The 13,952-nt window shown below is 62.5% G+C and overlaps 1 protein-coding gene across 2 annotated transcripts in view; it reads right to left on the bottom strand.

Annotated features, from left to right (window-relative positions):
• Positions 1-4,060, bottom strand: part of CXXC5 (CXXC finger protein 5) — a 28,696-nt gene extending 24,636 nt beyond the window's left edge. The window contains exon 1 of one of the 2 annotated variants that reach the window (XM_062189043.1): positions 3,953-4,060. The gene's annotated coding sequence lies outside the window, so the exon portion shown is untranslated. Of the gene's footprint in view, positions 1-3,789; positions 3,872-3,952 lie in introns of those variants that run through there. The other variant, XM_062189044.1, reaches the window with a different exon arrangement.
• Between the last annotated feature and the right edge of the window lie 9,892 nt (positions 4,061-13,952).

The following is a 13,952-nucleotide window of genomic DNA, read 5'->3' on the forward strand; positions in this document are numbered from 1 at the left end:
CACACGACACGCACACACGTACCCACACACACACACACACACACTCACATGCAGACACTGACATATGCTCACACACTCACACGAACATGCACACACATGCTCCCATAAACACGCTCACACACGCACACGCGCCCATGCAGCAGGGAGGCAGGCTCGCAGGCAGGAGCAGACAGCCACCAGCCCCTGGAGCCGGACACAGCGCTGGCCAGCCAGCCCCGATGCACGTTTTCACAGTTCAGATCCACACCACCCAGGAGCGAGCCATTCCCAGACTCAGAAGCCTACACAAAGCACACAGATACACCCACATCACGAACACCAACTCTCCCAAATCCCAAGCACACACAACACAGAGCAGACAGAGGCTGCCAGGGTCCAAGGGCCACATCCACCTTTCAGATACACAGCCTCCGATTCACGCTCACACACGTCAACATCCCGACACATACGCCGACTCACAAAAGCCACACACCCTCAACCCGTGAACTCACGACAGACACACATGCCCCCAGCCCCACATCCCAGACCCATGGACCAGGCTCCACACAGCATAACGCTGTCTGCGGGCATTGCCTCTACGGGAGCAGGTGGAAGGTGGGGGATTCCTGGGCCTTGGAGGGGCAGTCCTTTCTCACTGCCAACAGCCCGGGAGGGTGGCCTCAGCACTGGGGGGAGGCAGACAGGGCGAGGGGGAAGTAAGAGAAAGCAGAAAAAAACTTTAGTGGGATATTCTTGTTGGGCAGTAGCGCGTGAGTAACGGGGCAGGCTTTTTGTGGTCTGGTGAGCTCCAGCTATGAGTGAGAGTTTAACTATTAATACACTTCATCAAGGACACTTCACACACACAACACACAACCACACACAGGGCTAAGACAGGACCAGGTGGTAGGGGTAACAGAGGGAGAGCCCCAGGGGGTGGGGAAGGGGGCGGAGCTTCCATCCTGGGCCTGCCTCTGGAGGAGGGGGCCATAGTAGGTGCTCCATACACAACATCAGGCCAAGGAACGAGACAGGGGAAGAGTGGGCAGTTGCGACCGTGAGTGAGCTGCCGCCCCATCGGTGATCGGTGACCGGTTAGGGCAGGTTCCACAGCGCCCTGCCTGGGGAATCGCCAGGCCAGACAGGAGCCCCAGGAGAGCAGGCCTGGATCGGGCTCACCTGCTCTCCGCCATCTGCCCAGCCCCGAAGTCAGCTGACTTCAGCCCATCTCTATTCCACCCTCCCGTGCACAGCTAGGTGGGGTCCTAGCCAAGGTGGGGTCCTGAATGCCCAAAGCCTTAGGTTTTTAGCGAGGAGCAATCTCGCCCCTGCACTCCTGGGGGCCTCAGTTTCACACTTGCCAAATGGGTACGAGGCAAGTCAAGGCTGGAAAAAAGGCAGCCAGAGTGGAGGGTCTCAGCGGGAACCCTTGCAACATAGGCCTCTCACGATCCAGCCCTGGATGTAGAATCCTCCCCGCCCCTTCCCCCACCCAGCCCAGCCCGGCCCAGCCCAGCCCAGCCCAGCCCGGCCCAGCCAAGTGGACATTCCAGGCCTCACGTGATAAAGACGAGGCCGCTGGCCTCGGGTAAGTCAACAGGCTCTGTCGCCGGAGAGATAGGAGGCCCAGGCCAGGGTCACCTGCTGAGCAGGGTGTGTGGGGGGGAACAGCCCAGCCCAAACACACACATAAATAAGGCACTGAGCGACAGCTAGGCAGCCAAGGGTTCTGTCCTCTGCAGAGGAACCTCCAGCCCCCCCCCCCCCGCCCCCAGGCCGCCGGGAGCACAGGCAGAGGGGCCTCTCCGCCAGGGTGGGGGCTCCCACCAAGCTCCCAGGCGCACAGGGCACTCAGAAGCCAGGCTCCTCAGTGCTCTTCCAACCTCTTCCCAGAGCAAAATTCAAACCCTCACCGGGTGCCCTCTCCTCCCCAAGGAGAGATGACAATTTCCGTTCTGGGAGGGGGGTGACAGCTGCAGAGCGGGCCACCCCCCTCCCAGCTCCAGCTCCACTCTCATCTAGGGAAACTGCTAAATCAACACTCCGCAGTCACGGGTAGGTAGCGCTGGCCTGAGCCTGCCCGCACGCTCTCAAAAAGGGGATTGCATGGGGCTGGGCGTCCCAGTTCCTGGGTTTCAGGGGCGGTGGGAGCCCAGGGTACGGCGTCTCTCGGGCGTGGGATCAGGTCAAGCTTAAAGCCAGTAGCCCCCCTCCCCCAAACGTCTTAATTTAAATGCTCCCATGGCACGAACGGGCGCCCCCACCCCCGCGGGGCTGGGGCAGCTGAGGTGGCGCCGGGCGTTCAAATCGCGCTCCAAACAAGTCCGCAGCGACCGCGCTCGCAGCCCCCGCCAGGCGGCCCCAGCGGAAAACTTGAAAGGGACTCTGTTTGCCGGCGGCCCTGGGGCGGCTCCGGCGGGGGCGAGGGCCGAGCGATCACACACGCCCCCTCCCCAGCGCTTCCTGCGCGAACGCGGGGCGGGGTGGGGGGGCGGCGCTGGGCCCGCCGCAGACCCAGGGCTCCAGGCAGCGCCCGCGGCGCAGGCGAAGGAGGGGACCCGGAGGCTGGCCCGTCGGCGCCCCTCTCCGCAGACGCGACTCGGACCACCCAGGGTCCAGGGGCCAAAACAGGGCGCGGCCACCAAAACCTGCAGACCCCGGGCGCAGGTCTTTCCCGACGAGTCACTAAGAACCCCCGATTCTCGGGTGCCTCCTGGTCCCCCTTCCGATTCCCGGGAGGCGGAAAAAAAAAAAAAAGATTAGGCTCCCTCATTGGGCGTTTCAGCTCTTCTGACAGGTCCCGGAGGTGGCCCCCCATTTAAAACCCGGGGTCTCTCACTTTTCGTCGACCCTACAAATAAACAAAGCCAGGCGCACCCCGCGTTCCCCGCCGGAAAACGGCCCATTCCGGGCGAGGACAACTTCCCCCGGTCAGAAAATTAACACATTCCTCTCGCGGCCGTCCAGCCCCTCGCTCCGGGGAAGCGGAGGGGCGGGGGCTCGGGCCGAACTTCAGGGCGAACGTGGGGCTCCGGAGACGCCCGCCCCCCCCGCCCCCCCCCGCCAGCTCCGCAGCTGGAGCGACACCCCCGCCCAGCCTCCCCGGCCGGGGCCCGCAGCCTGGCGCACGCGGGGCTCGGACACGGCCGAGCGCCGCCCCCGGGGCTGGGGAGGGCGGGAGCGGCCGCAGGGCACCGGGACGGCGGGGGTGCTACTTTGACGGAAAAAAAAAAAAAGGTCAAACTTGATCAGCCCGCCAGGCACCCCGCGGGCAGCGGGGGCGAGGAGCCGGAGGGGAAATGCAGAAGTGGCCGCCGCCTCTTCCAAGTGGAGGGGGAGGCTCGGCGACGCGTGGTGTAGGGCGCCCAGAGCAGTTGCCGTGGCCCCCCCCAAACCCCGGCTGCGAATGGGGTCCCAGGCGGGCAGTGCGCACCCGAGGTCGTCAACCAGCCGCCCCCGCCGGCGGAGCGCCCGCCCAACGCCGAGAGGTGAGACCCCCGGCGCCCGCCACCCCTGCGCCGGCCAGCTCGAGTCATTGGGGAGGGGGCGGGACCCCGCTGGGAGGGCCCCGGCCCCACTCCACTGCGCCCAGCGCGCCGTCCGCGACCCTAAAACCCCTCTTTTTGTCTGAACTCAGTGATCTGCGACCGACCACACTGCGGCTCCGGGAGGCTTGGGTATAGCAGCGGCCACCGAGCGATCACCGGCGCTGGGTCTCCCGGGCTCCGGGGGCTCCGCGGCTCCAGCTGCGGGCGCCCCACGCCCCTCCCAAACGCGGACCCCTCCTTCCCCGTCCCCGGCTCTCCGCACCTGAACTTCGGGGGAAGCCGCGCCGCCAAACTTTCCGCCGACTTGCAGCGAACTCCGGCCCCGGCCGCGCACCGAGCCCCGGGGGAGGAGAGGGAGGGAGGCGGGGAAGGGGAGGGGGCCGGCCTTCGGGGGGGTCGGGGGAGGGCTGTGGCCCGACACCTACCGGCTCTCCGAGTCGTCCAAGCCGCCACCGCCGCCGTCGCCGCGAGGCCGAGGGGGAGGGGCGGGGCGGGGAGCTGCGCTCCGCTCTGGGCACCGCCGCCGCGGTGCGCTCCGCTCAGCCGCCCGCCGTGCCCGGGTCCGGAGCCGGACTCGCGCCGCCGCGGCTGGCCCGAGGCGGGGAGGGGGGGGAGCCTGCAGCACCTGCCCCTCCTCCCCCTCCCCGCGGCCCAAATTAAAAAACAACAAAAAGCAACTAATCACCCCCGAGCGGAGCGCGGCGCGGCGGGCGGAGGGCTCGGCGTGCGGCGCCCGGACTCAGCAGGCGGCGCGCATGGCTGGGCGCGGGCTGGGCAGGGGCTGGGACGCGGGGCCGGCTTCGGGGGCGAGGCTCGGCCGCTCTTCTCGCTCGGCTCGGGAGCCTGCTCTCGCCGCCGCCGCCGCCAGTGCCGCCGCCTCTACATCCCCGCTCAGGCTCCGCCGCCGCCGCCGCCGCCGCCGCGCGCCCGCCCGGGCAGGAGCTCTGAACGCTGCCCGGGGGCTGCCGGCAAAACCCGGACCGGACTCGCCGCTGCCTCCTCCTCCTCCTCCTCCCCCCTTTCCACCTCGGCTCCCCTCCCTCCTCCCGCCGCCTCCCTCCCGGCGCTGCTCTGGTCACTTGGATGCCGCCAGGCATTGAGCTGGAGCCGCAGTCGCTGCGCCGCTAGCTCCCCACTCCCTGACGTCGCCGACCCAGGCGCAGCGCCCCGTGAGCCCTGCTTCACCTACCCCCACCCTGCAACTTTCCAAAAAAAAGCACCGTCCCTTTGCCCACTTCGTTCAGAGGAGTGAGAAGCGACAAGCCTCGGGAGAGCGCTCATCCGGCTTCGCACCTCCGGGCGGGCGTGCGCAAAGACCCCGGGCCTGGGCAGCAAGGGAGCAGAGATTCCTGTCCCCATTTCACAGACGAGGAAACTGATCCTGTTTCCTACTCAGGCCCGAGGTCCTGAGGCTAAGGCGACTGCACTGTGGGGCCCTGAGACTGACCCAAGTCAAGAGCTTGCAACAGTGCCTGGGGCAGAGCAGTGCCCAACAGACGCTGGCTGGAGGTGTGGACCCAGCCGAGCAGGCCCCTCCATCTGCCCAGCCTGGGCTGCCCACTGCCGCAGAGGGTTTCCTCGCAAGCAGCCACAGAGCGAACCCCCAGGCTCATGTTATCCCAAAGTGGACGTCTTCTCCCATTCTCCCGAATCCCTGCGCCTGGGGTTTGTGCAGAGGCGCTGCCCCTAGACCCCTGGGGAGGGGGAGGAGCCCAGGGTTCAGCCTTACCTCCTGAAACCAGCTGGAGTTCAGAGAGCAGCGAGTTAACTGCACCACAGGCTGCTCAGTGGGAGAAGCGAAACCGTCGCCCACCTCTCTGCTTCCTCCCCTCGTCCATGTGCTGCGGCCTGGCTGTCTCCCAGGCATGGCTGTCGGGCCTGGGGTTCCAGGGAAGTGGCCGTGCCCACCCTCCTGGGGGCCTTGACTCAGCCCAGAGGCAGGGGGTTATGGAGTGTCAAAGGGCAGAACCCATCTGAAAACTGTTGCTTCTCACTCCTGGCATCCCAGGCCACAGGAGGAACCCCTGCCAGATAATTTGGGCACCCCCTCCAGCCAGCTCCTTCTTTGCACCGATGCTAGAAGTGTCCTCCCTGACCAGCTGGGTCAAGGAATGGCTCCTTGGGCAGGTGTTTCGTCTTTTTCTTTTTTCTTTCTTTAGATTTATTTATTTGAAAGTCAGAGTTACCTGGCCGGCCTTGTGGTGTAATGGGTTAAGCCACCACCTGCAATGCCGGCATCCCATATGGACACCAGTTCAAGTCCTGGCTGCTCCACTTCCAATCTGGTTCCTTGCTAATGTTCCTGGGAAAGCAGTGGAAGATGGCCCAAGCGCTTGGACCCCTGCACCCATGTGGGAGACCCAGATGAAGCTCCTGGATCCTGGCTTTGGCCTGGCATGGCCCTGACTTGTGTGGCCATTTGGGGAATGAACCAGCAGATAAAAGACCCCTCTCTCTCTCTGTAACTCTTTCTTTTCACTTTTTTTATTTGAAAGGCAGCATTACCAAGAGAGAGAGAGAGAGAGAGAGAGAATCTTCCATCTGTTGGTTTATTCCCCAAATGGCTGCAACGGCTGGTGCTGGACTAGGCTGAAGCCAAGAGTCTGGAGCTTCATCTGGGTCTCCCAAGTGGATGGGACCTAAGCACTTGGGCCATCTTCTGCTGCTTTCCCAGGAGCATCATCAGGGGGCTGGATAGGAAGCGGGGCAGCCGGGACTTGAACTGGCGCTCATATGGATGCTGGCACTGTAGGTGGCAGTTTAACCTGCTGCGCCACAGAATCGGCTCATTTCACCTCCTTCCAAGCCATTCCAGATGGACTTGCCGGGTGAGTAAAAGCAAGGTGTTTGTGGTAGAAACATGGTTTTGAGACAATGAGCACCCCCAAATGGTCATCCCTCATAGCCTCGGCCCCACACATCAGGGCATAGATGAGGGAGGCAGGATCCCAGGTGCAGGTGCCCCAGCCCACCCCCACCTGCCTCTCCTGCTAACACTGACTCACCCTACTGCCACCACGGGAGGGCGAGGGGCTGCAGCCCTGGACGTGGTGGAGGGCCAGGTGTCCGAGTGGTGATGGCTTCCCCATGCAGAGGGTGGTGCTGATGTGCACCCAGCCCAGTGCACGGGGTGGGGGTGGGGGTCTGCATAGGGTGGTGCTGATGTGCGCCCAGCCCAGCGCGGGGGCGGGGGGGGGGGGGGAGGTCTGCATAGGGTGGTGCTGATGTGTGCCCAGCCCAGCGCACGGGGAGGGATCTGGCTGTCATCCCCGTCTCCTCGCAGCTAAGAACTCCACAGAGACCCAGGCCCTCACCTTTCCCATGCAGACAGGAACCAGAGAGAACAAGGGCAGAGCTGTCCACAAGGACGGGCATTGTCACGTGAAGCCACCCACATTGGACTCTCCATCTCAGACGAAGTGTGACAGTGAGGGACGTGCAGGAAGGATGGGGGCGGGGGGAGGGCACTGCCCTCAGTGGTAACCACGGTCACCACCACGCCCTTCTCTCAACCGCCAAAAAGGATTTTTTTTTTCTTTTTTTTTTTTAATTTTTTTTTTTTTTTTTAATTTTTGACAGGCAGAGTGGACAGTGAGAGAGAGACAGAGAGAAAGGTCTTCCTTTTTTGCCGTTGGTTCACCCTCCAATGGCCGCCGCGGTAGCGCGCTGCGGCCGGCACACCGCGCTGATCCGATGGCAGGAGCCAGGTGCTTATCCTGGTCTCCCCTGGGGTGCAGAGCCCAAACACTTGGGCCATCCTCCACTGCACTCCCGGGCCACAGCAGAGAGCTGGCCTGGAAGAGGGGCAACCGGGACAGGATCGGTGCCCCGACCGGGACTAGAACCCGGTGTGCCGGCCCCGCAAGGCGGAGGATTAGCCTAGTGAGCCACGGCGCCGGCCAGGATTTTTTTTTTTTTAAGATTTATTTATTTGAGAGGCAAAGTTACAGAGAGAGGGAGAGATACTGAAGGTCTTCCATCTGCTGGTTCACTCCCCAGATGGCCACAATGGCTGAAGCTGAGCCAATCCGGAGCTAGGAGTTTCTTTCGGGTCTCCCATGCGGGTGCAGGGGCCCAAACACTTGGGCCATTCTCCACTGCTTTCCCAGGCCATAGCAGAGAGCAGGATAGGAAGTGTGGCAGCCGGGACTTGAACCAGCACCCATATAGGATGGGATGTCGGTGCTGAAGGTGGAAGCTTAACCTACGACGCCAAAGCGCCCGCCCCCAGGAAGGAATATTTAAGTGTTGTTTTGTTGGAGAACCTACTTCTGAATTCTTTCGACCAATCAGTCAGCAAGTGAGTTCCTTAAGTCACCAACACCTGTTGGGGATGGAGGAGCACAGCATCTCCCTGCCTTGTCTTCCAGGGAGGGGTGTGGCAGTCCAGGCCCCCAGATCGCACGCACACCGCTGAATCCTGTGGAGTCTCCCTGCCAGCCAGCCATTCAGTCAGCTCTTACCCCAAGCAGGGCATTACGCTCCACAGTCACAGTGTACTATCTCACTTATCTTATTTATTTGAAAGGCAGAGTCCCAAGAGAAAGGGAGAGAGGTTGGCATTGTGGTGTATCGGGTAAAGCTGCCACCTGCAGTGCCAGCATCCCATATGGGTGCGGGTTCTTGTCCCAGCTGCTCCACTTCTGATCCAGCTCCCTGCTATGGCCTGGGAAAGCAGTGGAAGGTGGCCCAGGTCCTTGGGCCCCTGCACCTGTGTGGGAGACCTGGAAGAAACCCCTGGCTCCTGGCTTTGGATCACCACAGCTCTGTGTATATCTCTCTCTCTCTCTCTCTCTCTCTCTCTCTCTGCCTCTCTGTAACTCTGACTTTCAAATAAATAAATAAATCTTAAAAAAAAAAATAAGAATGGAGAAAGAGGAGAGATCTCCCACTTCTGATTCACTCTCCAAATGGCCACAACAACCTGGATGAAGACAGGATCTGGGAGCTTTACCCGGTCTCCCATGCAGGTGCAGGGGCCCAAGGACTTGGGCCATCTTCCACTGCCTCCCCAGGCCATAGCAGAGCTGGAATGGAAGAGGAGCAGCCGGGACACGAAACGGGGCCCATATGGGATGCTGCGCCACAGTGCAGGCCCCTCGTCAGCCCAGGAGCACTCTCCTCCCCATCTTTCAGATGAGGACAGTGAAGTGAGATCAGCACCAAGATTGTTCTCCAAGTGCAAGGAGGTTTGCTGTCCAGGTGCGGAGTCTCACACGCAGGTACGGCCTGAGGCTCACTGCCCTGCGCTCCGCCTTCCCCCACAGCTGTGGCCTTGCAGACACCGCCCACTGCGGGCCTCCATCTGGCTTGCCTGTGAACTCACTGAAGCCCAAGAACATGGGGACCTTCTGGGACTGCCACTCCCAGCCCGAGCTGGGGCCACACGTAGCCTTTGTGCAGATCAGAAAAAGGTAACCCACTGGGGCGTATCCAAGTATAGGCATGAGCACTGCAGGCCCGCCCACTGCCTCCTGAGCTCCCTTTGCTGGGTGCACACGCTGTGGCCTGCTGGGGGCCCCTCATCTGTCCCCTCCTGTGGCCACAGTGACCACACTGCATAGAAATAGCTTTCATGTGCTCACCTGTCTCCCCCTCCCTCTCCCCCCCACTACCACCACCCATAAAGATGATTTGAGGGTGAGGGAGGGCCCCCACCCCCACCCCCCATGCCTCAGGCCTGAAGCTTGGCTCTAAGGAGGTGCAGGTAAGGAGGACTGTAGCCAACAGCTCGGAGCACTTGCTGTGTGCCGGCGCCATGCCTCCTGGTCGCTGGCTGTGCATGTGCTTACCTAATCCTCAGCCTACAGCACCTGCTGGAGATTACAAACCGGCAAAAGCAGGCGTTGTCCAAGGCAGTGCCCACCACTGTTTATCAGCTAATGTCTGTCGTTGATTAAACACCCAGTGCCTGGAATCGGCCGCACGGCTGGGAGTGCAGGCATCATCGGGGTCTTCAGCCCCGCCTGGCCCACCCCTCTTGGGGCCCAGTCCCTTCAGCTGTATCACAAAGGACGCGAGCAAGGGGCAGGAGCAGCGCAGTCTTCAGTGGGGTTGCCCTGCACCGTGACCTCGGCCACAACCCCCTGGCAGGCAGAGGGGTACCAGCGTGGGCGGAGGTGTGTGGGGTGTCGGGCCTCACACACCTCAACACTGGACCTTGGGTCTCTGCCTTGCCCACCCGGGGCCACTGGATGGGGGGGGGGGGGGGGAGAGCAAAGGGAGAAGGCGCAGGAGAAGCCAGTTTGCTGCTCCCTGGCCGGCCTTGACCTGCGTAAACAGGGGGAGAGAAAGGGGCAGAAGGGGGCTCTGGGGACCAGGCTGGGAGAGAGCAGAATCCAGGCCAACTCTCTCTCCCTCCACACTCCGCTCACCCGGGCCCAGTGACAAGGAATCCAGCGGGAACGGGGCTGGCGTGCGTGGAGGGGCGGCATAGCCCTTGGCTTTTCCAGGCATACATGTGTGTGTCCCACTGGGGGGACGCGGCAGGAGGCCGAAGCTGTGGCTCCTTGGCCCCTGGACTCAGGAAGAGGGAGGGGTGAGCACTGCTGGGGGAGGGGAGGGCACCTGGGCAGGGGCCCACGGGGCCCGCAGGCTGTGTGTGGGGTGTGGGGAGGCTGGAAGTGAGGGGTCAGCCTCCGCTCAGGAATCTGGCCCCAGAGGGCAGAGCAGTCTCCCAGCCCCTTCTAAAGCCTGCCCAGCCTCTCCCCAGACCGGGGGCCCCCGTCCACCACCCCCTCCTCCGTGTGCCCTGCTGACTCCCGAGAGTGGGGTGCTCAGGCTCAGGCGGGGCGGGAACTGCTCTTTGAACTGGTGGGACTGGTTCTGTGTCTCGCCCCGCCGCCTGGGCAGTCACCGGTTGCCCCCGGGCCTGGGAGGAGGGAGGCCTCAGGAAGGGGCCTCTTGTAAATCGTTAACTCCCAGGGCCGCCACTGCGTCCCCTGGGCCCCACCCCCAGGCCAGAAGTCAAAGGTCAGGGGTCAGAGCCGGAGGTCCTAGCACCTGGGCAAATCATTCCTGCACTGACCCGGCTTTCTGGGGGGCTCGCAGAAACTCCCAGAGCTGCCTACCCTGCCCTGCAGCCTCCCTGGACGGCCAACCTTTGCCTTTCAGGGAGTCCAGGACCAACCCCACCAGCCCCTATTCTCCGGGGAGAAGAGAGCAGACAGCCCCCCCCTACTCCACCTGCAGGGCGGCACCAGGAAGCTGCCCTGAGTGGGCAGAGGCTTGGTTAGGGCCTCAGCATCCTTCCCGCCCTGCACCCTGGTGCCTCTGTGGGGACACCACGTGGAGGAAGTCCTCTGCCCCCGCCCCGTGAACCAGGTCTTCGCAGGGCCGGGCCTGCACCGCTTCTGTGCTCTCAAGCACAACCTTCAGATCTCTAAGCTGGGGCGGGTGTGAGGGGAGAGTGGCGAGGGGGGCACTGAGCGGCTCTCCCAGTGTCACGCTGCTGGCCCCGCCACCGCAGGTACTACCACAGGCAGGCTGGGCTCCCGCCCCCAGCTAGCAGAGGGGGATGGATGGTACGCCCACCTTCTCTCTCGGGAGGCATCTGGGGGTCCAGAGAGGAGAAAAAACAAGAGCAACTTTTAATCGCGACTGCAGATTGAGAAGAGATCCACAGTGAAATGATTCCCTGAGGAAATATAAAAAGTTACTATGGCACAGCTAAACTGGGCATGTTTCAATCAGTGGTTGTTGAGAAATCATTAAGATACACAAGGCGATTTTTTTTTTTTAAATATATATGTGAGCTCTGTCATTTGGCCGTTGCTTCTGCAAGAGGTAGGTGGTAGCCCTGCCCTAGCTCCACCTTCTGTCACCTGCCACCCCCACTCGGGTCCAGCGCTGGGGAGAACTCCTACCCGCCAGGCCCCCCAGAGGTCCAGAGATGCCAGCCAGGGAGAGTGCAGTGAGAGGGACTACGGTCAGACAGAATTCTTGCATTGTGGGAAGCGGCTCTCCTCTCTTTCCAACAGCGTACTGGGAGAGGCAGGGCCACAACCACCAGTCACTTTGCTGAGAAATGAGAGGGGATACTCTGGGCCGTCTCCCTACTCCTCGGGCAGCCTGGGCTCCCTGGACACAAGACAATCACCAGACTGCATTTGCTGATCCAAGCCTGCTGTTGGAGACGGTGGCCACAGGGGTGCCAGGCCATCTGTTCGGCCACTCCCTCCAGGGAACCCCGGGAAAGTTCTAGGACAGTCATGTCTCTGGAGAGCACTATCCTCTCCCCGCTGCAGCCCACGGCGGTGTTTCTGCCCCTGACTCCTCATGCTGAGAACCCCCCACAAGAGGCTGGAGCATCAGAGAAACCTGGAGGGAGAGGGCCTTGCCCCCTCCACGCTCTGTGCAGGGCCTGGTCCCCAGCTGGTGCTAAATACACGCTTACTGGCGGAGTGAGCATCAGGACGTGCAGGAGCGAGTCTGTCTCGCGCTGGGGACGGCACGGAAGAAGGGAGACAGGTCAGGGCCGGGTCAGCAGGCTGTGGTGCTACTTCCTGGACCCCTTTCCTCAGGTCCACTTACCAGGGTAGCCCCCTCTTCCACTGCCAAACCATCGGGAAAGCAAGAAACCCGAGCCGGATGCTGGTGGCCACGCTGCCTTGTGGGTGACCCGAACCCGATCCTGGCCAGGCCGAGGCGCTATTTTAAACCCCAGCCCCAAGTTGCTGCCTTAGCCAGCCAGGCTCATCTCTGATTACAAAGCCACTGCCCGCCTCCTAGCTATCCCATCCTCCCCACACCCTGGGACCCCTAGGCTGGTGCTGTCGGTGTGTCCTGGCTGTCTGTCATCTAGCACCAGTTCCATCCCCACGCCTTGCCCACTTGGGCACCCTTGTCCCTCCACCGGCACACATCCTCATCGGACTGTGATTTACCCGGGTGCGGGTCTCTTCCCCGCCCTGGCCGGCCAGCCTGCAATGCTGCACGCTGTTTCGGCCAGGGCCCAAGCATGCAAGCCAGGACAGGGCTGGTGCTGGAAGAAGAAAGGAAGTAGGTTAGACAGAGGGAGGGACTTCCCAGCAGTGAGACCAGAGAGCTTGCCTGGGAAAGAGAAGAAAATGGCTCCAGAGGAAACCATCCCGAATCCTCTGGCTCAAGGGTGGTGGGCTGGGGACACTGCGCCACTCAGCCAACCCCCAGGGCCTCCCTTCCTGGTGTAGGCAGTGGTTAGCTCAGCACTCAGGTGGCCCTGTGTCTACAATCCTCCTACTCGTGGCTATAGCCCCCACACTGGCTCTGAGGGCTGCCAGCCCCACCCTGACCCAGAGGGAGACAGCAGAGACATTCCTCGGTCACCAGGGGAAGGGAGAGGGCTGACCACCCATGCTGGCTGAGCGGAAGGCCGGCCACCTAGGCAGGCCTAGCACCCCCATGACTGCGCCTGCGCCCCCGCCCCCAGGACCCGTAGCCGCAGCAGTGAGGTGTTGGCTTGAAGCCTGGCACAGCTGAGCAGTGACGCCAACAGCCCTGCCATCTCAGGCAAGCTACCTCCTGTCCTGGGGCTGAGACAGCTGCGATGGGGCTGTTTTGCAAGACCTACTGCCCTCTCCCCTCTTTATAGAGGGTCCCTGGTACCCCCTGGAGGTCCTGGGGTCAGACTGGTGGTTCTGGACTAGAAATCCTCCCAAGGGACATTTGGCAACGTCTGGAAACAGTTGTTGGTTGTCACAACTGCTGTTACTGGGACCAATAGGGACAGAGGACAGAGATGCTGGCAAACATCCTACAAAATGCACAGGACAAAGAAAAGAGCCCACGGCCCAAAATGTCAGTGCTGAGGTGGAGAAACCTTAGGTAAAGCCAGGGAGGAGCTTCCCCAGCTGGCCCCCAGTGCCCACGTAGGCGCTAAAGCGCATCACCTGGCACCCACAGGCAGAGACGGTCCCCCTGGCCTTAGCAATGTGGTGAGCTGCCTGCCCACCCGCCTCTGGACTCATCGTGTCCACCACAGGGGGCTTGGCAGAGCTCTTCACCTGTCCACGGAGGTGTCTTACACATCCCACCTCTATGGGCCCTCCCCACGAGGATTCTGGGCCCTGGGAGAACGGTGGGGGCTGCCTAGCTCCCCCAGGCCCGTCCCTGAAGGGCTAGCCCAGCCTGGGGGCTGGCTGGAAGCGCTGCCTCCTCCTTGTCCTCATCTCCCCGCCCCCTCCCATTTCTATTTAGGAGGCAGCCATGGTGGCTCAGCTCCTGTCTCCGGTTTCCTAGGGAGCTCTGCGAAGCAGCCCAGCCTCCGTGGGTCCATCTGTCAGGGAGGCTGTTCCGCCCCATCGATTGCTGTTCCCAGGGGGCTGTGCTGCTCGAGGGACCCAATGTGGCCGCCAGATAGGAGGGAGCCACACGGATAAGAGGCGGGGAGGGGGCAGCTTGGCAGCAGGCAGTCAGGAGGAGCTGACACTGCAGGGGAAGGCACAG

The sequence above is a fragment of the Lepus europaeus genome, chromosome 4 (genome assembly GCF_033115175.1).
Source record: "Lepus europaeus isolate LE1 chromosome 4, mLepTim1.pri, whole genome shotgun sequence".
Classification (NCBI taxonomy): domain Eukaryota; kingdom Metazoa; phylum Chordata; class Mammalia; order Lagomorpha; family Leporidae; genus Lepus; species Lepus europaeus.